Genomic DNA, 22,669 nt, shown 5'->3' on the forward strand with positions numbered 1-22,669 from the left:
AAGCCAACTAAAAGCATTGTTAAATGAAAACAAAAATTAAAACCTGGTTCTTCTTTAGAGATTTCTTGTGGCCAGGAAATAATTTGGGATTTAGCCCAAATTATAGTCAAAAAATTAAAACTGAAAAACAATGGTCAGGGCTGGAATCTAAATTTTTCTCTCTCCAGTTTCTCCATTTATACCAAGGATTAATCATAGTAGGACCAATTTATTTGCAAAATAAATTTTAGTCTATTGTACTTGGCCTGATTATTTGTATAAAGTATAGCAAGAATAGTTACAGGTCATATAGACTTTTACGTTGGCTTTGCTGGAACTTTTATAAACAATTGTGAATTCAACTTTTTTAAAGCCCCAAGGCTAGAAGCCAAACCAAGGATTCACCATCAGACTGTGCTGATAATACCTGTATGAATTCCTCTCTTCTTGTGGTCCCAAAATATCTTGAGCTTCCTGGGCTGGAAAGTGACATTCTTGACTTATCACAGGTCAGGAACTTTGTAAGGGAACTATTTAGACAAGGTACTAGGCCAGTCTTTCTATGGAGATTCTTGTTGGCTCTTTGAAGACAATTGGAGCTTCAGGATAGATGAATACACGGAGGTTCCTGGAGGATGGCACACCCAAGGAGGAAATGGAAGCTCCACATTCCTTCTCCCATACCTTGCCTTGCATGTTTCTTCATCTGTATCCTTTGCAACATCCTTTAATATAAGCCAGTAAACGTAAATGAGGTGTGTATAACTGTTTCAAGTTAAGAAACTTGTCCAAAGCCCTACAGCTACTAAGCAGCTGGGCTGGAACTCAGGATTAACTCTGCCTGACTCCAAAGCCACACTACTCATGCAGCTTCCCAAGGCTTTTGAAGTTCTGGAGTATGACGCTTCTGCAATTGAAGCAGGATTCCTTTGAGATTCTCATCCATCAGAGATGGGTTCTTGCTTTGTTGCCCTGACTGGTCTTGAACTCTTGAGTGCAAGTGATCCTCCCACCTTGACTTCTCAAAGGGAAGGTGACTCTTTTTCAAATGCCTAAATCTCAACAAGAATCACAAGGCATGCAATGAATCAGGGAGCCAAAGCCCAAATGAAGGAATAAAATAAGTCACTAGTAATGAATTATAAATGAATAAAGTCAATCTCAGTTCCTCAAAGCAGTCTGATCATATTTGAAAATATGCCATTCTAGTCAAAGCCTTAGTAATATCAGTGTTTCCAATTGTGTCAAACAAAAGCCATTATGGTCCATGAGAGGAGATGGCAGATCCCACCACATTTTGCTTTTATTTTATTTTATTTTTAAAATATTAATTTTGAGATGGAGTCTCACTCTGTCACCCAGGCTGGAGTGCAGTGGCACCATCTTGGCTCACTGCAATCTCCGCCTCCTGGGTTCAAGTGATTCTCATGCCTCTGCCTCCTGAGTAGCTGGGATTACAGGCACATGCCACCTCACTTGGCTAATTTTTGCATGTTTAGTAGAGACGAGGTTTCACCATGTTGGCCAGGCTGGTCTCGAACTCCTGACCTCAAGTGATCTGCCCACCTTGGCCTCCCAAAGTGCTGGGATTATAGGCGTGCACCATTGCACCCAGCTGACATTTTGCTTTTAAAAGCTCCTTCTGTTAGAGGATTGACACTACCAAACTTCAAGACTTACTATAAAGTAACAATAATTGGGATAGTAATATTGGTGAAAGAATAGAAAAATAAATCAATGGAACTGGACAGAGAGCCCAGAAATAGACCCACACAAACATAGTCAACTGATCTTTGACAAGGGAACAAAGGAAATAACAATGGAGCAAAGATATTCCTTTGACCAAATGGTGATGCAACATCTGCACATCCACATGCAAAAGTATAAATCTAGACACAGAATTTACATCATTCAGAAAAGTTAATTCAAAGTGAATTATAGGCTAAAATATAAAACACAGAACTATAAAATTCCTAGAAGATAACAGAGGACAAAATCTAGGTGACCTTGGTTATGACAATGACTTTTCAGATGCCCCATCAAAGGTACAATTTATGAAAGAAATAATTGATAAACTGGACTTTTAAAAATTAAAAACCTCTACTATGGAAAAGACAATGTCAATAGAATGAGAAGACGACACAGATTGGGAGAAAATATTTTTGGAAGACGCATCTGATAAAGTTATTATCTGAAATATACATAGACCTCTTAAAACTCAACAATAAGAAAACGAACAAGCTAATTTTAAAATGGGCTAAAGGAGCTTCACAGACACCTCACCAAAAGCAGATACACAGAATGCAAGTGAGCATATGAAAAGGTATCCAACATCATCTGTCATTAGAAAATTGTAAATTAAAACAACAATGAAATACCACTCCACACCTACTAAAGCAGCCAAAATCCAGAACACTCACAATGTCAAAGTTTGGCAAAGAGAGGAAGCAACAGGGACCCTCATTCATTGCTGGTGGGGATGCAAAATGATACAGCTACTTTGGAAGATAGTTTGGCAGTTTCTTACAAAACTAATCATACTCTTATCATGTAATCCAGCAATCACGCTGTTTGGTATTTACCCAAATGAACTGAAAACTTACATCCACACAAAAACCAGTACGTGGATACTGATAGCAGCTTTATTTATAATTGCCAAAGCTTGGAAGCAACCAAGATGTCCTTCAGTGGATGAATGAATAAATAAACTGTGGGATCTCCAGACAATGGAATATTATCCAACGATAAAAAGAAAAGAGCTATCAAGCCATGAAAAGACATAGAGGAAGCTTAAATGCATATTATTAAGTGAAAGAAGCCAATCTGAAAAGTTAACATACTGTCTGATTCCAACTATATGACATTCTGGCAAAAGCAAAATCATGGAGTTAGTAAAATGACAAGTGGTTGAAAGGGGTTAGGGGACAGAGAGGGATGAATAGGCAGAGCATAGAGGATTTTTAAGGCAGTGAAACTATTCTGTACAACACTAATATTTTTTCTTTCTTTCTTTTTTTTTTTTTTTTTTTTTTTTTTTTTTTTGAGGCGAGTCTCGCTCTGTCGCCCAGGCTGGAGTGCAGTGGCGCGATCTCCGCTCACTGCAAGCTCCGCCTCCCGGGTTCACGCCATTCTCCTGCCTCAGCCTCCCGAGTAGCTGGGACTACAGGAGCCTGCCACCACGCCCAGCTAATTTTTTTGTATTTTTAGTAGAGATGTGGTTTAGTAGAGATGGTCTCGATCTCCTGACCTCGTGATCCACCTGCCTCGGCCTCCCAACGTGCTGGGATTACAGGCGTGAAAAACTAATTGTTAGATACAAGTTATTACACATTTGTCCAAACCTATAGAATCCACAACACCGAGAGTGAACCGTAATGCAAGCTATGGACTTTGGGTGACGTGTCAGCATAGGTCCGTCATTTGTAACAAGCGTGCCACTGTGGTGTGAGATGTCAATAATGAGAAAGGCTATGCATTGTTGGGGGTAATGTGGTGTATGGGGATTCTGTGTACTTTTCACTCAATCTTGCTATGACTGTAAAACTTCTCTAAAAAATGAGGTTTATTAATTTTTTTAAAAAATGCGATTATTAAGCGAAAGAATTTTTAAAGTTCTTTTCTGACTCCTAAGTGGAGAATGAACCACTCAGTGGAGATGAGCAGGAGTGGAAGGTGAGGAGGCCACTGCAGTAATTCAGTGAGAGGTAATGATGGCCTGGACCCAAGGTGGCAGTGGAAAAGAGACAAGTGGACAGATATGAGATGTGTTTTGGTGACAGAAATGATGAAACTTGCCGAAGGACCAGATCTACCAGAACAGGCAAAAGACAATCAGTAACGACTAGAAGTACCTTTTATTGAGAACCAGAAGATGGGAGTGAGTGGTGGGTGGCTGTGAAGCACAGGGTTTTTTGGAAGGGGAAATCGTAAGTTCATTTGTTGAGTTTGAGTTGTCTGAGATGTCAAGGGGAGATATCAAGTAGATTATTTTTGTTTGTTTTTACCTTGTAGCAATAGCAATTTAACTCCCTAAAGCTACAAACTTCTCAAAAGTCATCTTTCTTGATTTGGATTTAAAATTTTTCATTTGTATAACTGAAGGGCCCATTTAGATAGTTTTCCAAAAATAAAAGAATACTCTGACTCAAAGAGTATTCAAGTGTCAAATTCTCCAGAAAACTGCTTGCAGTTTTGAAATGAATTTTTCCAGCTCCATTGCTATCCCCACAGAGGTTTCAATAATTTTGAAGTCAACTTTCAGGCAGCTCAGCCTCAGGTAAGAAACTCTCCCTCTAGTAGCCTCTTTAAGAACACCCTCAGAGCCTGCGTGCCTAAGAATGCAAGCTCAGCTGGGGGTGCAGAACTTTATGCTGAATTTTGCATATATATTTCCTTCTCAGGCATCTCTACTACACTGTAAACATATTAGGGATGGGAATTTTATACCCTTAGTAGTGGCATGTATGCAGTGCTAGATATTTGTGAATTGGATTCTTATAAAGGTATATCTTTTTTGATGTCATAAAACCTATAACTCATTAGTGAAGCACAAAACTTTAAATGTGACGGGGAACTGGGAAGTCCAAAAAGAAAGCCAACTTTGAGCCACTGGGTTTGCAGTTAGAGATCCAATGCTGTTTTACCTGAAGCCAAGTCATTGCTGAAAAAACGGAACCAAGCAACTAGTTGATTTCTCTATGCAACGGCAAACAACCAGTTTGACTGATTTCTTGCACTGAATTAACTGAATTTAAGAACTTGGTAGTTATTTAACTAAGGCTCATACAGTATCAGTATTAGGTGTACATTAAGTGTCTCCATAAATACTTTTACGAAAGCTCTAGATTTTACATTGGTGATTTAGAGGTTTTGATGCTTTCTTTTTGGCTTTTACTGAGAGGTTTTTTTTTTTTCAAAGCAGAGAATTTTCACTTTCTAAATTTAAAAAAAAATGGCATTTAAGAAGAAAGAAATATCACTGATTTTTGTGATTTTAAATCATTCAGTCAACAAATATTTGAGTCATTGGACTCTTCTGGGTCACCAACAAAGCAATTATCTGCTAGAATTTGCACTCTGGTGGGAAATTGTTGACAAATAAATTTCAAACAAATCATACGTTGGGTGATAATTTAAGTGCACTAAAGAAAAATAAAGTACGTCTGAGGAGATGGAGTGTAGAGGGGATGTGTGCATTTTTAGCTAGGAGTCAGGGCTGGCTTCTCTCAGATGACATTTGATCTGAGACCTGCATGAAGTGAGGGTGTGAGCTATTTGAGAATAAGAACATTCCAGGCAGAGAGAATAGCAAGTGCAAAGGCCTCATCCAAGACTGGCACACAATGACTTTTCAGTGTATTTAAATCCACGAGCTTCATTTATTTTCCCTTTTGTTACTTAAGGCAGACACTTGCATTTTGAATAAGCAGGACATCAAGCGAGTAATTACCATACAACCTTCTGAAATTATTCTGTGTTTAGCACTTCACATTTAGTGATAGAGATAAAACTCTAGCAATTGGAAATCCTTGTCTGAATTGTGGGAATGTACACAAAGCACTTCATCTGTTTATCCCTTGGTTTTTCTCTTCAATTGTCAATGCCCCTGCTGCCACAGAGAACAGATTTAAAAATTGCAGACAATGGAATATACAAGAATTAGGATGAACATGGAGGCAGAATAACATGTGAAGACAAAATTTAGTAAGCCAGTTGAGTCTAAACAATACTTAAATGATACTTAAAAGACTTAAAGGGCTCTGAGTAAACATGTTAGGATCCCTTAAGCACTTGAGAAGCATTTGTTTATTTCACGTTTATGAGAGCTGGTTTTGACCCATTTCTTTCATTCGGTAAAGGCTATCTCCTCAACAATGCTTGATTACACTCATTCTTGTAATCCGGGGGATTGTAAAGAAATTAGGTCAATTTTACTTTTTAAATACTTTCTAATTTAGATGTCTCACTTATTTAATTTGGCCTTTTCCAGGCAATAAAGTTTAATGTGATTTTGCGATGTTGATTTTAACAATTAAATTTTCAGGGACCATAATATTTATAATTTATGTAAATAAAATTTTCTATTATTTCATCCTGCAGAATTTGTTGGCTAATTTTTTTTCAGATCAGGAGGCTATAATTAAGATGGTCTGACTTAAAATACATAGAAGGACCTGAAGCGCCCCAAAAAGACTGGATAAGCATCTTTCAGTGCAACTGAAGCAATGGGACAAGGAGAGATAAAACTTCTGGCTACAGGAGAATAAACTACAGACTGAGGCCACCAATTACGCCTCTGTTATTTGAAATTCAATAAAAAAGCAGAAGGACACTGTGATTTATTATTTAGCTGCTTTCAAATGGTCCACTCCATTTGACACACTTCAGGATGAGTATGAGAGACTTTATTTATTTATTTATTTATTTATTTATTTATATCTATGTACCAGGGACTGCACTAAGTACTAATATATGTATAGCGTATAGTAGTAAGAGATAGACAAAATGTTAGTCATTATGGAACTTACGTTCTAGTGGGAGGGTCAGACAATAAACAAATAGATAAGGATTACAGAAGAAAGAATACTTGTTGGGATTCCTCCCTCCCTCTTTTACTTCCTTCATGTATTTATTTTCCTCCGCTCCTTCCTCCCTCCCTCCCTCTCTTTCTTCCTCCTTTCCTCCCTTCCTCCCTCCCTTCCTTCCTTCCACATTTTTAATTTGAACTGCTTTTTGAGTGCTGGTGAGAAGCCAGGAGGCTACAATTTGTTATCTGGCCCAGCTGTATATTCACTATGTGACCTCTGGCAACTCACTTTCCATCTTAGGGGTATTCCCTGTAAAACATAGGGAACAAATAAATTCAAAGCTGTGAACTTGCTTAAAAGCACAGTAATCCCTTCTATTTGCCAAATAGAGTTGTGATATTAAAATGCCTTTATATTTCTTACCAATTAAAAGTACTTATTTTTTATGTAGGCACAATTCAGTTTATTTATTTATTTGTGAGACAAAGTCTCGCTCTGTCGTCCAGGCTGGAGTGCAGTGGCGCGATCTTGGCTCACTGTAACTTTTGCCACCTGAGTTCAAACAATTCTCCTTCCTCGGTCTCCCAAGTAGCTGGGATTACAGGCATGTGCCACTACGCCCGGCTAATTTTTGTATCTTTAGTAGAGACAAGGTTTCACCATGTTAGCCAGACTGGTCTCCAACTCCTGACCTCAAGTGATCTGCCCGCCTCAGCCTCCCAAAGTGCTGGGATTACGGGCATGAGCCACAGCACCTGGCCTCAGTCAATCTCTTTAAACACATAAACGTGACCGCAATCACTGTTCTTTCCTCCACATGGCCTGGTTTGCCGGATGATGCAGAATGAGATGCTTTCTTTATGCTGATAGTTCCAAAGGGCCCTTAATTACATTAGCAATTAGTAAGAAGAATTGGATCATTTTAGAGACTTGTGAGAATGACCTAACAAGAGAGAATACAAATGTAAAAGACACAAAATTTCAGGCCCGTAAGACGAGTTTGGAAACTTTAGAAAGAGAGAATCTATAGAAAATAGAAGCTGTTGGAGAATCTGTCTCCAATCTGTTTCCAAAATAGCTAGAGAAGTGATTCCTTAGAAAAGTCATCTATTAAGCAGATTTTCAAAGCTGACAAATTTGATTTATTTTGTATACATACCAAAGTTTCTTCTGGTATTTGTATTCACTGAATGTGTGTGTGTGGGTGCGCACGTGTGTGTGTGTGTGTATGCATGTGTGTGTGTGTGTGTGTAGACAGAGAGTCATTTTTGTTGTTTTCCCTCATCCTCTATTTTAAAAAGTTCAATCATGAATATTTAGGTTTCACCGACATGTTAGTTACAGACATGTAAACGTAATTCCACAATTGGGCAGAGAGTACTTCCAAAATTTGCCTGAGGAGAAGGTGAAATTGAATGTTAGGGCTGTCCCCTGGGTTTCCACTGCCTGGCAGGTGTGGCTGGCAGGTGAGGGAGCCACAGCCATGTGTTTGCCTGGAGCAGCTCCTGGCATCTGCCACCCCATGCTCTGGCTGTCTGGAGCTCTCGCCCCACTGGCCAAGCAATGCTCCATGACAGAATAGAGGCCCAGCCAGGCCTTTTTATTTCAGGCTCTGCAGTTGAAGGAATCATAAATTGGGGAGAATTGAGGGAAGCAGGGCCCAGCAAGGCAAGTAACAGTGTGCTAGGGGCAGAAAGGACTTCAGTGGCCCAGAGAGGGGAGACTTGCCCTAGGCCACTAAATGAGACCCCAGATGGGCCTTAGGGTGCTTGCCTCAAAATTCTCCTCACTAGGCCTTCTGCCTCTCAGGACAGGGCAGAGTTTTTCTCAGGCCTCCCTGATGCTGTGCCAAGGAGCCCTGAGCCTGTCATGGCACATCAGTATTCAATGCCACCCACTCGGAGAGGCCAACCCTGGCCACCCAGAGGAATGACTCAAGGCAATCATCCTGTCCTAGCTCTCAGCATGGTACTCATTGTCATCTGATATTTTCTTACATATTTATTTGCTTATTCATTTGTCTTCTTTATGGGAATATAAACTCCGTGGTATCAGGAACCTTATCTGTCTTTTTCATGGCAGCAGTCCCAGTTCCTAGAAGAATGCCTGCTGGTTCACAGTAGGTGCTCAATAAATAATTGTTAATACATAAATGAATGTCCAGCTCATCATTAGAATTTCAGAACTGCTTTATCTTAGTTTCTCATTGGTCCTTAATCACCAATGCTTTGGAACATTACAGCTCTTATTTTTTCCTGGTATACGTGTATTAATCTGTAAACATACACATGAGACTTTTTTAAGGAACCTTGCTATATTTTTGTATGTGAGGAGCCCCTTCTTTCCCAAGACTTGGTTGTTTAGAGTCAACCACCTATCAACCCTAAATAAGTAGAATGAACAGATCTTAAAAAGGTATTTAGAAAGACAGCTGTGATGGTGATGTGGCAGATTAGAGCTGAGAGTAGTTAGGCGAAAGCTGTTGTGAAGAGCACGTAGGGGCTTAATAAGGATAGTGGGAGGATGACGAGGAAATGAAATGAAATCAGAAGGCCCTTCAGAGAACAACAGTCCTGGCAGCAAATTTCAAATAGGAGGTGAGAGAGTGAGCAGTCGGAACAAACGCTGAATGTTCTAACGTTCCCGTGGAGGTGAGTGGTGATGCCATTAACTGATATATATAAAAACCAAACAGGTTGAGTTGTTTTGAGAAGAAAGAGTGGTGAAATGACATGGTTGGACCTCAGATATTTTGATTTTGAGGTGTTTGTGGGACATGCAGATGGAAGTTTCCAATAGATACTTGGACATTGAGTTTTGGAGCTTAGAAGAAAGGCAGGACTGAATATGGACAGTTCAGAGTTGTCTGAATATAGGCATATGTGAGAGATTAAGCCCTGGAAGTAGATGAGAAAGTCCAGCAGACTGCAAACAAATAAGAGGGAAAGCTAAAAAATGTAGCATTTGTAGAGGCAATAGGTACAGTGGTAAAAAGCTGAGAGACTTTGGACAAATTACTTAAGTTTCCTGTGCCCTTGGTCTCTTCATCTGTGAGATGGATTATTTAATAATACCTACCTGAGTTGTTGAGAAATGTATTACACACAAAGTGCCTATTTAGTACAGTGCCTGGCACATAATCCAGATTATAGCATTATTGCCCAGGAGTAAGGATATTTAAGGTAATACAGGAAAAGAAGCCAAGTAAGAGTGCTGGGAAAGAGTGATCTGAGTCAGAAGAGAATGAGACAGAGCGGTGTCACAGAAAATAGAGGGAAGAGTTTGAACAAGCGGGTGGTTAACAGGGTCAAATGGCACAGTGGGCTCCTTTAGAATAAGAAGTCAGTAGGGGTCCTTTGCTGTGATGATTAGGGAGGCATTTGTGTCCTTAGAAAGAGGAAGATCAGGAGAGCTGCATGGATGGGTTGAAGAGAAAATGAAAATGACCTCTGTTCAGAGATGGTGAATTGAACACTTTCACTTCCCTCCACTCTTAAAACTTCACTGATGTAATAGTAAAGGGATTTTTTTCATAAACAAATAAAAGGAAAAGACAGATGACAACAACCAATTTTGGAAACTGAAAAGAAGATAGATGAGTGTTAATTTACTGAGCGCAACTAAGAAAACAGAAAACTAGAGCTGTAATGAAGGAAACACAGAAGAAAGCTGAGTTGCTCAATAGAACCCAAGGAAGGCCCCCAAATTAGGGGTTGTAGGTACTTCTGAAAGTAGGGTTGAAAATTAAGATGAAAACTGAAAGTCTGCTTAAAAAGTTGTTAGACTATCCTCTTTCCTTCATCCTGTCCCACCAAGATCCACCCGCAACCCAGCAGAGCCAGGACTGTTTTTTCCATATTGGGGCAGAAGACGGGGTAGAGAGAGTGAACAGAATGACTTTGTGGAAGGCCACAGTAGAAACGGGAGGGTTAAGCTGAAGTCTATACCCACTCTTCCAGAATGCTGGAATCAGGTTTACGTCTTCTGGAAAGAAGAGTGAAAGGTTTTTCTTTAAATAAATGAATATCCCAGAAGAAAAGACCTAAAAGATAGTGACAGTCAGGAGTCTCCCAGTGAAATGGCTCAGCCGGATAATCTTGCAGCAATGTCTACCTGTTAACAACATATAGTGCTCCCATAGTGTGTGTGTGTGTGTGTGTGTCTAAAATATTAAAAATGTCATCCAAGGATCATCAGTGATGTTAGCTAAGCTGCTAACATGAAAGTTAGAGACTAAAAAAAAAAAAAAAAACAACGCAACAGGATGAAGAAAACGTAAAACAAACAAAAAAAGGAGAAAATAACATGTAACATTCAGAAGACAAAAATGAGTTCTTAAAATTAAATATTTGATAGTAGAAATTAAAATCTCAGTTAACTTATTTTGTATTGCTGCATCTTAGCACAGAGTAGGGTCTTAGTAAATATTTGTTGAGTGAGACATAAAGACTTGCAAAGTGCAGTCAAGAAAATCCCACACGAAGTTAGAAAAGTGACCTATGTGATTGATTCAGGAGTTTTATCATCAAAATAATATAATTTTTTTAGTGAAAGAATAAAGAAAATAGAGAAAGTGAAATTAACAAAAAAATAATTTGAAGGTTTAATTAATTTAAATAACTCATCTTAACTGAAGGATGTTTATAAGTTGAATTTTTCAATGGGTGCCTAAGAAAATATATGGAAAAAGAGTCAAAGAGCCATGGTTGGGCAAATCACTGTGAACTTTCAGAAAACTCAAGACAAAGAGAGAATCTAAGAAGCATAGATGGAGGTGGGAAGTGGAGTGATAAATTGTCCTATTTACTGTGGCTGTGTAACAACAAATTGCTCTAAAATTTAGTGGCTTAAAACTATAACATACTTACTATGTCTCATGATTCCTGACAGACAAGAATCCAGAGTGACTCAGCTGGGTTGTTCTGGCTTAGTGTCTCAAGAGGTTTTAGTCTGTGGCTTGGGCTTGAACATTTCAAAGGCTTCCATCACATATCTGGGAAGACTTGACCAGTCGGGACTGAGATAGCTGAGGTACCTTTCGCATTTCTCTCTCTCTCTCTCTCTGTCCCTCCTCCTCATTCTCCTCCTCTCATGTGGTATCTATATCATTGTTATGGTTTGAATGTATGTGTTCATTTAAAGTTCATATGTTATATAATGGAATTTAAACCCCAAGCTGATGGTGTTAAGAGGTGAGGTCTTTGGGAGGTGATTGAGGATGGAGTCCTCAAGAAGGGATTAGCATCCTTATAAAAGAGGCCCCAGAGAACTGTCTGACCTTTCCATCTCTCCTGCCATGTGAGGACACAGTGTTCTCCCCTTCCACCATGTGAAGACATAGCAACAAGATACCATCTTGTAAATACACTTAGATTGAGATACCCATCTCGGAAGCAGAGAGCAGCTTCACCAGACACTGAATCTGCCAACACCTTGATATTGGATTTCTCAGTCTCCAGAACTGTAAGCAATATATTTCTGTTGTTTATAAATAACCAGTCTGAAATATTTTATTGTAGCAGCAGGAATGGGCTAAGACAATCATGATGTGAGCTCACAAGTTGCTCACACATGCACAGGCGAGAGAGAGAGAGAGAGAGACCACATTAGCCATTATTATTATTATTATCTAGCCTTGGAAGTCAGGTAGCATCATTAATATCTCATTCTGGTTACAAAGGTCCACCAGGTTCAAGTAGAGGCAACATAGATTCCAGCTCTGATGGAGAAGTATAAATGTTATATTGTAGAGAAGAGCATGTAGAATGGGAAAAAGGAATTAAAACAGCCGACACAGAAAGAGTAGGGAATCAGAGCGGCATCAAAGTTCTTAATAGCAACACTGGATACCAGAAGACAATGGAAAAATGCCTTTTAAATCCTCAAGGGAAATAACTTCTAACCTAAAATTCTGTATTCAGTCAGACTATGAGTAAAGAATGAAGGCAGAATAAATACATTTTTATATATTCAACTTCTCAGGGAATTTATTTTCCATATTATATTAACCAGGAAATTTCTGGAAGCTGAGCTCCATCAATAGAAAGACTTAAACAAAGAACGAAGGAGATCCAGGAAATGAAACTCCAACCAGGAGACCCGTGAAACCAACCCCCCGGGATGAAAATTATGCAGCAGCTGGGACTGGAGAGGAAGACAGATAACTCAGGAGTGATGTGTCCATGAGTTTGATATATTTTCTCATGTGTTTTAATGCTCCAAGAATGTGTGGATAAATTGTAATAAGTACATAGAAAACTGAGCAAAGAAAAAAATACCAAAAGTATACATGAATATACGTAATATATGTAATATACACGTATATACACATAATATATGTAATATACATTATATATATACAAATATATCGCAGTACATGCATGGCCAAACTGTAAGTAAAATCTGCATAGTCATAAGAATATATAAGTGTGGGAAATTATGTATGTTGGGGGGAAGGGGCAGAAGTGTGGGCTTTTTGTTTTTTGTTTGTTTGGTTGGTTTTTTCTTTATCTCCTATAGGAAGGAAGCAGTGTGTTTCAGAGAGCTGAATCATAATATTCAAAGGACAAAGTCAACACGTAATATCTAAAGTTGAAAAAATAAAAGTGTCGGCCGGGCGCGGTGGCTCACGCCCGTAATCCCAGCACTTTGGGAGGCCGAGGTGGGAGGATCACAAAGTCAGGAGATCGAGATCATCCTGGCTAACACGGTAAAATCCCATCTCTACTAAAAAGACAAAAAATTAGCTGGGCGTGGTGGCCGGCGCCTGTAGTTGCAGCTACTAGGGAGGCTGAGGCAGGAGAACGGTGTGAACCCGGGAGGCGGAGCTTGCAGCGAGCTGAGATCTCGCCACTGCACTCCAGCCTGGGCGACAGAGGGAGACTTCCGTCTCAAAAAAGAAAAGAAAAGAAAAGAAAAAGACTACAAACTTAGGTATGAAAATGAATACAGTTAGAATAAGAAAAGACATCACAACAAATTACTAATTTAAAAAAGTGGCCGGGTGCGGTGGCTTTCGCCTGTAATCCCAACACTTTGGGAGGCCGAGGTGGGTGAATCACGAGGTCTGGAGTTCAAGACCAGCCTGGCCAACATGGTGAAACCCCGTCTTTACTAAAAATACAAAGATTAGCTGGGCATGGTGGTGTGCGCCTGTAGTCCCAGCTACTCGGGAGGCTGAGGCAGAAGAATCGCTTGAACCAGGGGAGGCAGAGGTTGCAGTGAGCTGAGATTGTGACACTGCACTCCAGCCTGGGTGACAAGGTGAGACTCCAGCTCAGAAACAAAACAAAAAAAAAGTGAACAAACATCATGAATCATACAAGTAACAATATTTTCATTAACTAACTGCTCTAAACATTTTATGACTATTTTTTCTTACATCCTTGGCTACATATCCTTCAGTCTCCTCTTCAGAAAATAAAATGTTAAAATATAATTTTCTTTAGAGAGAATGGAAAGGTAATTTAGTCTTCCTTCTGTCAGGTTTGATTAATTTTTTTTTAATTGATGGCTTAGAAAATTTCTTTCAGCTTCAAAATTCATTATTGATAGCATCATGGTAAGTTTTTAGGACTGTTGCTAAATTTTGGAAAATTCCTATGACTTGATTTTCATGGATAAATAGTGACATTTCAAAGCATTTCAAGTTTTCTTGTGCTGTAATCATAAATACACTTAGATTGAGGTAATTATTAACCTATCTGTTATTGATGTCTTTATGTCATACTGACATATTCTGAACTTTACAGTGTCTTTGCTCATGTCAGGGTTTTTTTGTGTGTCAAATCAGCAGGAAATTTATCTTTTTCTAGTTCTTATGATTAATTGTTCTTCATTATATAGGTTATCAACAATCAAATAACATATGTTCACTGTTTCTGTTCAAAACATGCATCTTCCTTTTAATAATGTATCCTGCTCTGGATATGATCTAAAGTCAGAATGATTTTTATTTATTTATTCAATTGTTCATTTTAATTGTTTTTGTTTCATATTTTATGCATTTTTAATATAAATTTTCTCTCAACCTTTTAATAAATTTATAGATAACAAAATATTCTTTATATAAGGCGAATCTGTAATTTCTCACATATTTCATTGAAATAATCCTAAATTTATAACCAATAGCATACAAATATATGAAAATTTTGATTAATTTTTTATGTGATTTCCATTAAAAATGGGAAAAAAAAGGCCAAGTGGAATTACTCACACCTGTAATTCCAACACTTTGGGAGACCGAGGTGGGCAAATCACTTGAGGTCAGTAGTTCGAGACCAGCCTGACCAAGATAGTAAAACCTTGTCTGTACTAAAAATACAGAAATTAGCCAGCTGGTGGTGAGCGCCTGTAATCCCAGCACTTTGGGAGGCCGAGGTGGGTGAATCACTTGAGGTCAGGATTTTGAGACCAGCCTGGGCAACATGCAGAAACTCTGTGTCTACTAAAAATCTAAAAATTAACTGGGTGCAATGGTGTGCACCTGTAGTCCCAGCTACTTGGGAGGCAGAGGCAGGAGAATCGCTTGAACCCAGGAGGTGGAGGTTGCAGTGAGCCAAGATCATGCCACTGCACTCCAGCCTAGGCAACAGAGTGAGATTTTGTCTCAAAAAAAAAAAAGGAAAAACAAGTGTGATGTGCTTATAATTATATATACTGAGTTACTAAATATATTCTGCGAAGAATAGAACTTTTGTTTTAATTAGGTGTCAATGAGAATCAAATCCTCAAATTATAATTTGCATATGGTATTTTGGATGAATTTCTCCCAGATTAGCTCCTGGCTCAGTCATGTAACACTAGCCTTGCACTTTTGTATCATGACAGCCATAGAGGGTAGTTGAAGTAGTCTTATAAGACAAAAATACCTTCAACAACTCCGAAATCACTCCTACACGAGGGAGAATGGGATAGAGGGAACATCCTAATGGAAGAAGACATTGATCTGTGTCAGTCATAGCCAATTTTGGTTAAAATACCATGCTTTTAATATTTTACAAAAACATATAACTTTGGGGACATATTGCTGGGGTCCTTCCAGGACTTGGAGGTGAAGGACTCAAGTTTAAGTTACATTGGTTTCAAAGATAATTTGCCTCTAACAATAGCAATAAAGTTTAGAAAACAAACTGTGTGTAAGTGGCTTGACAAACCAGAGAAAGTTGAGACCTAAGCCCATATAGCAGGAGGATCGTAGAAACAAACCAAATTCCCACTACAGATCCTCAAATAAGAGGACTTACAAGCTCCAGGTATTTATGAAAATGGCAATAAATGCTGATCTGAGAATAAGAAGCCTGATTATAGGGTATCCACTACAGTAGTGAGAAAATGTTTCACACTCACCCAACCACTTCTCTCTAGCCTTATTGTACTCGTTGCCTTCATTATTTTACTTTCTGTTTATTTTCCTCTTTGATTTCTTTTTCTTCATGTCAGATGGGTAATGCGCTGACATCGTAACAAGGTTCAATGATGGCACATCTCACACATGTGCATAAACACCCAATGATCACGCTCATAAACTACAAAAAGATTCCTTTTTGATTTTTAAATAAAATTGTTTTAATTAAAATAAGCTACCAAATATCCAGCCCTTCATCTCCAACCTGTACAATAGGATAAGTGTCAGTACCCTCATTCCAGCAGAAGGCTGGGGTTTCTTCTCTGAATGGGTTAAATCAGAGGGTCATTGGAGTCAGAGACACCTGATGGAACTGAGTGTGTAAAGGGGGTTCCCATCATGGTGATTCAGTTCAAATCTAAATATCAAATGGTGTGGTGTTTCCTCCTTCTCTTTCCCACTTTTCTTTCTTGGTTCACTCCGGAAAATGCTACAAGGCAGACAAGAGATTTTAGGATTCCTGTCTGGTGAAATTGACCTGCGCAAAACTTGAGAACTCCAGATATTGACATTTGGTATACTCAACAAAAGTATTTATTCTGATCATTTACCACCCCTCCATTGACAAGCCCCTTGTTGACTGTGAAGAAAATCAACAAGACTTCACAGTGATTGGAAAAATTGGCGAACCAGGGAACCTCTGAGGACTAATGCTCTTCTTTTCAAGTTTTGTACTATTTGATCTTTTTAAAATGATGTGCACAAATTAGCTTTCTGATTTCCCTCTATTTTAGCCTCTGTTTGAAATATAAATGGACGGCCAGAGATCATCTGACAACTGTCAAAGTCAATGGCACAAAGAACTGAGAGCAAAACAAATAGGAAAGTGTGGCAATGAAGAAAATAGGAGAAAATGTCAACAATAAAAACAACAACAACACTCTGATATCCTCAGAGATGAGTAAAGATGTGGTATCCCTAACATAAGAACAGGGTTCTGTAGCAATGTAACATTCAGAAAAGAAAAAGAGAGCCCTTGGAAATTAAAGTATGATAGTGAAAAGAGAGCTATTAACTGAAGGATTGAAAGCACAAAAAGGAAAATAAAATGGAAGGAAATTTAAAAATCAGCCTAGATAGATGGTCCACAATCTGAATAGTGGGATTTGCAAAAAGGGAAAATAGAGAAACCAGAGAAGATGAAGTTATTAAAGAAATAATTTCAGATATTTTTCAGAACTGCAAAGGACTTAGAAAATCAAGGCATATCATCATGTCACTCTGGAATACTGAAGAGACAGAGAAGTTTCTAAAAACATCCAAAGACAAAAAATAGTAGGATGTGAAGTTTTGAAATCAAAATAGCTTTATACTCTTTATCAGTAGCCCTAGAAATTAAAACACAAGAGAGTAATGCCTTCAAAATTCTCAGGGGAAATGACTTACAACTTTTAACTTGATACCCAGTCAAAATATTATTCAAGTAGGGAATAGAATATTTAAAATGGGCTGGGCACGGTGGCTTACGCCTGTAATTCCAACACTTTGGGAGGCCGAGACTGGTGGATCACGAGGTCAGGAGATTGAGACCATCCTGGCTAACATGGTGAAACCCCGTCTCTACTAAAAATACAAAAAAAAAAAAAAAAAAAAAAAAAAAAAATTAGCTGAGTGAGGTGGTGGGCGCCTGTAGTCCCAGTTACTTGGGAGGCTGAGGCAGGAGAATGGCCTGAACCCGGGAGGCAGAGCTTGCAGTGAGCCCAGATTGCACCACTGCACTCCAGCCTGGGCGACAGAGTGAGACTCCATCTCAACAACAACAAAACAACAACAACAACAACAACAAAAAGAATATTTAAAATGTCAGACGTGCAAGAATTCAGAAAGTTTATAACGTAAGCATCCTTCTTCAAGTTAATTAATACTCCTTAAACATGGCAGAAAAATCTATAGATATTGTTATAAGATTGATAATGAAGAAATAGAGGTGTAAAACACGGGATTTCAAGATTTGCAAGTGGCCACCATAAGAAAATCAACAAGACTTCACAGTGATTGGAAAAAATTGGCGAACCAGGGAACCTCTGAGGACTAATGTTCTTCTTTTCAAGTTTTGTACTACTTGATCTTTTTAAAATGATGTGCACATATTATTTTGACTTTAAAATTTTATTGGAAAATTAAAAAGCAAAGTGAATAAAAAAATGAAAAGTGGGATGGTGAAAGCAATGATTGTACTTAAAGATAGTTATAGATGAAGGTGGTGTGGTCAAGTCAGCTTCATACCTGGGATTCAAGGCTGGTTCAACATATGCAAATAGATAAACATAATCCATCACATAAACAGAACCAATGACAAAAACCACATGATTATCTCAACAGATGCAGAAAAGGCCTTCAACAAAATTCAACACCCCTTCATGCTAAAAACTCTCAATAAACTAGGTTTTGATGGAATGTATCTCAAAATAATAAGAGCTATTTATGACAAACCCACAGCCAATATCATACTAAATGAGCAAAAGCTGGAAGCATTCCCTTTGAAAACCAGCACAAAACAAGGATGCCCTCTCTCACCACTCCTATTCAACATAGTATTGGAAGTTCTGGCCAGGGCAATCAGGCAAGAGAAAGAAATAAAGGGTATTCAAATAGGAAAAGAGGAAGTCAAATTGTCTCTGTTTGCAGATAACATGATTATATATTTAGAAAATCCCACCATCTCAGTCCAAAATCTCCTTAAGCTGATAAGCAACTTCAGCAGAGTCTCAGGATACAAAATCAATGTGCAAAAGTCACAAACATTCCTATACACCAATAACAAACAGAGAGACAAATCATGAGTGGACTTCCATTCACAATTGCTACGAAGAGAATAAAATACGTAGGAATACAACTTACAACGGATGTGAAGGACCTCTTCAAGGAGAACTACAAACCACTGCTCAAGGAAATAAGAGAAGACACAAACAAATGGAACACCATTCCATGGTCATGGATAGAAAGAATCAATATCATGAAAATAGCCATACTACCCAAAGTAATTTATAGATTCATTGCTATCCCCATCAAGCTATCATTGACTTTCTTCACAGAATTAGGAAAAATTACTTTAAATTTCATATGGAATCAAAAAAGAGCCCACATAGCCAAAACAATCCTAAGCAAAAAGAACAAAGCTGGAGGCATCATGCTACCTGATGTCAAACTATACTACAGGGCTACAGTAACCAAAACAGTATGGTACTGTTACAAAAACAGAGACATAGACCGATGGAATAGAACAGAGGCCTCAAAAATAACACCACACATCTACAGCCATCTGATCTTTGACAAACCTGATAAAAATAAGCAATGGAGAAAGGATTCCCTATTTAATACATGGTGCTGGCAAAACTGGCTAGCCATATGCAGAAAACTGAAACTGGACCCCTTCCTTACACATTATACAAAAATTAACTCAAGATGGATTAAAGACTTACATGTAAGACCTAAACCAAGAAAAATACTAGAAGAAAACCTAGACAATACCATTCAGGACATAGGCATGGACAAGGACTTCATGTCTAAAACACCAAAAGCAATGGCAACAAAAGCCAAAATAGACAAATGGGATCTAATTAAACTAAAGGGCTTCTGCACAGCAAAAGAAACTATCATCAGAGTAAACAGGCAATCTACAGAACAGGAGAAAAATGTTGCAATTTATCCTTCTGACAAAGGGCTAATATGCTGAATCTATAAAGAACTTAAACAAATTTACAAGAAAAAAACAACCCCATCAAAAAGTGGGCAAAGGATATGAATAGACACTTCTCAAAAGATGACATTCATGCAGCCAATAAACATATGAAAAAAACCTTATCATCACTGGTCATTAGAGAAATGCAAATTAAAAACACAATGAGATACCATCTCATGCCAGTTAGAATGGTGATCGTTAAAATGTCAGGAAACAACAGATGCTGGAGAGGCTGTGGAGAAATAGGAATGCTTTTATACTGTTGGTGAGAGTGTAAATTAGTTCAACCATTGTAGAAGACAGTGTAGAAGACAGTGTTCTAGATTCCTCAAGGATCTAGAACTAGAAATACCGTTTGACCCAGCAATTCCCCTACTGGGTATACACCCAAAGGATTATAAATCATTCTGCTATAAAGACACATGCACACATATGTTTACTGCGGCACTATTCACAATAGCAAAGACTTGGAACCAACCCAAATGTCCACGAATGATGGACTGGATAAGGAAAATGTGGCACATATGCACCATGTAATACTATGCAGCCATAATAAAGGATGAGTTCATGTCCTTTGCAGGGACATGGATGAGGCTGGAAACCATCATTCTCAGCAAACTGACACAAGAACGGAAAACCAAACACCGCATGTTCTCACTCATAAGTGGTTGTTGAACAATGAGAACACATGGACACAGGGAGGGGAACATCACACACCGGGGCCTGTTGGGGGTTGGGGGGCTAGAGGAGAGATAGCATTAGGATAAATACCTAATGCAGGTGACAGATTGACAGGTGCATCTAACCACCATGGCACATATGTACCTATGTAACAAAACTGCACGTTCTGCACATGTACCCCAGGACTTAAAGTGTAATAATAATAATAATAGTAATAAAAGATGGAGGTGGTGGGTGGGTGAAGCATTTTCTCTGTGGTGTAGGGAATTCTCACAGGTATGTAGCTTCTTAATCCCCACAATGACTGAAAGAGGCAAATATCATTGTTTAATTTTACAGATGAGGAAACAGAGGTTCAACGAAGTTAAAGGAACTTGCCTAAAGTCATATAACTTAGAACCGGCAAGATCAAGGCTGAACCTAAGTGTCTGTTCCAAAGCTCTGTCATGTTCCACTAATTTTGAATGTTGGCAAACAAGAGGAGAGAGAGATATTGGGACCTAGGATGAAGGGAAGAAAGAGTTTTTGGTAGAGAAAACACATGAACATTTACGTAAATTGAAAGTAAAGAGTCCTCAGAAGCTAAGAATTGAAAGTACAAGGGAGAATAGGAATAATTGAGCCAAGTCTCAGAAAGTTTGGAGGAAGGAGCATGATGACCTGGGCAAGAGTTTGCCTTGGAAAAGAGTAAAGTTGCTTTTACTTCTGAAACAGGTGGGAAGGAGGTAAGGGTGGGTAAAGTTGCTATTAAGCTGGAACTTGGAGAGGAGGGAAATTGAGATGGTCATACTGTTTCCTCCTTGAAATAAGAGGCTATTCTCCTGTGAACAGACAAATAAGGGAAAGCCTTATTTCCAGTGATTGGGTCAGGGGAGGGAAGAGGGGAGAAAAGGGAGCTGGAAAGTGACTGGAGCAATTAGCAAAGAAAGTAAGGCTCAGCTTTGTAATCCCAGCACTCTGAGAGCCCAAGGTGAGAGGACTGCTTGAGCACAGGAGTTCAAGATCAGCCTGGGCAACAAAGTGAGACTCCTGTCTATACAAAAAATAAAAATAATAATTATCAGGACATGGTGACTGGCGCCTATAGTCCCAGCTGCTTGGGAGGCTAAAGCAGGCGGATCGTTTGAGGGCAGGAGATCAAGGCTTCAGTGAGCTATGATTTTGCCACTGCACTACAGCCTGGATGACAGAGCAGAGCCAGATCCTGTCTCAATTGAAAAAAAGAAAGAAAAAATAAAGGAAAAGGAAAAGAGTAGAGTTGTAATATTTAGCAAATAAAAAATATAGCTCATGGCTGGGTGTGGTGGCTCATGCTTGTATGAAGTTGTAATCCCAGCGCTTTAGGAGGCCAAGGCAGGTGGATCGCCTGAAGTCAGGAGTTTGAGACCAGCCTGGACAACATGGTGAAACCCCATCTCTATTAAAAATACAAAATTAGCTGGGTGTGGTGGTGCATGCCTGTAATCCCAGCTATTCGGGAGGCTGAGGTAGGAGAATTGCTTGAACCCAGGAGGTGGAGGTTGTGGTGAGCCGAGATCATGCCACTGCACTCCAGCCTGGGCAACAGAGTGAAATTCCGTCTCAAAAAAAAAAAAAAAAAAAAAAAAAATAGCTCACCCAGTTACATTTGAATGGCCACATTAATGACAAATTTTTGTTTAGTGTATGATCCAAAGATTATGTGGTACTTTATCTGGAAACTCTTAAAGAGAAACACTAAAGCATGTGTAAAGAACGACAAAGCCACTCTGAAATCAAAAATTGGAAATGGAGCAAACTTAAGGTAGGAATATTGGCCTTGACTTCTAGGCAGTAGCAGAGAGGGAGTTGTACTAGCAATCAGGAGATAGCTTGGGAATGCAATTTTTAGGGCCTCCCTGGAGAGCAATGGGAAGAGACTTATATGGGAACTAGAGACTTGGAATTGGCCAGGACACCATTGCTGAAAACATTTGCCTACTATCTGATTTTACATAAGTGGATCATCTACAATTATATCTCATAGATGTGTACTAAAGATGAATATTATTAAATAGCAATCTGCAAAGTATTTAGACTCTGTAAAACACTTTATCAGCATTGAATATTAAAAACCAGTGGTATTCACAAGAAAACAACTGATATCCCCAAGGAAATTCTTGGACCTGTTTGAGGTTTATCATGGTGGTCTGGAGTAGTGGTTAAGAGTCTGCAGTCTGTCCCACATTAACCAAGCTGCTTAATATGTCTGGGAGTCAGTTTCCTTGTTTGTAAAATTAGAATAATTATAGTGCCTAACTTGTAGGATTAAATGAATTGATATGTGTAACACTATGTGCAAATACTAAAAGTACAATGTTACATGAGATATCATAGGCAGACAATAAGAGGTTTTAGAAAACATTCATTAATATG

At 38.7% G+C, this 22,669-nt stretch overlaps 1 non-coding gene across 1 annotated transcript; it reads right to left on the bottom strand.

Moving 5' to 3' along the window:
- Positions 1-15,941: 15,941 nt before the first annotated feature.
- Positions 15,942-16,045, bottom strand: LOC126945551 (small nucleolar RNA U13). Its single transcript, XR_007722479.1, has one exon. It is a non-coding gene; the product is annotated as a small nucleolar RNA U13 (small nucleolar RNA).
- Between the last annotated feature and the right edge of the window lie 6,624 nt (positions 16,046-22,669).

This window comes from Macaca thibetana, chromosome 1 (assembly GCF_024542745.1).
Source record: "Macaca thibetana thibetana isolate TM-01 chromosome 1, ASM2454274v1, whole genome shotgun sequence".
In the NCBI taxonomy this organism is placed as follows: Eukaryota; Metazoa; Chordata; class Mammalia; order Primates; family Cercopithecidae; genus Macaca; species Macaca thibetana.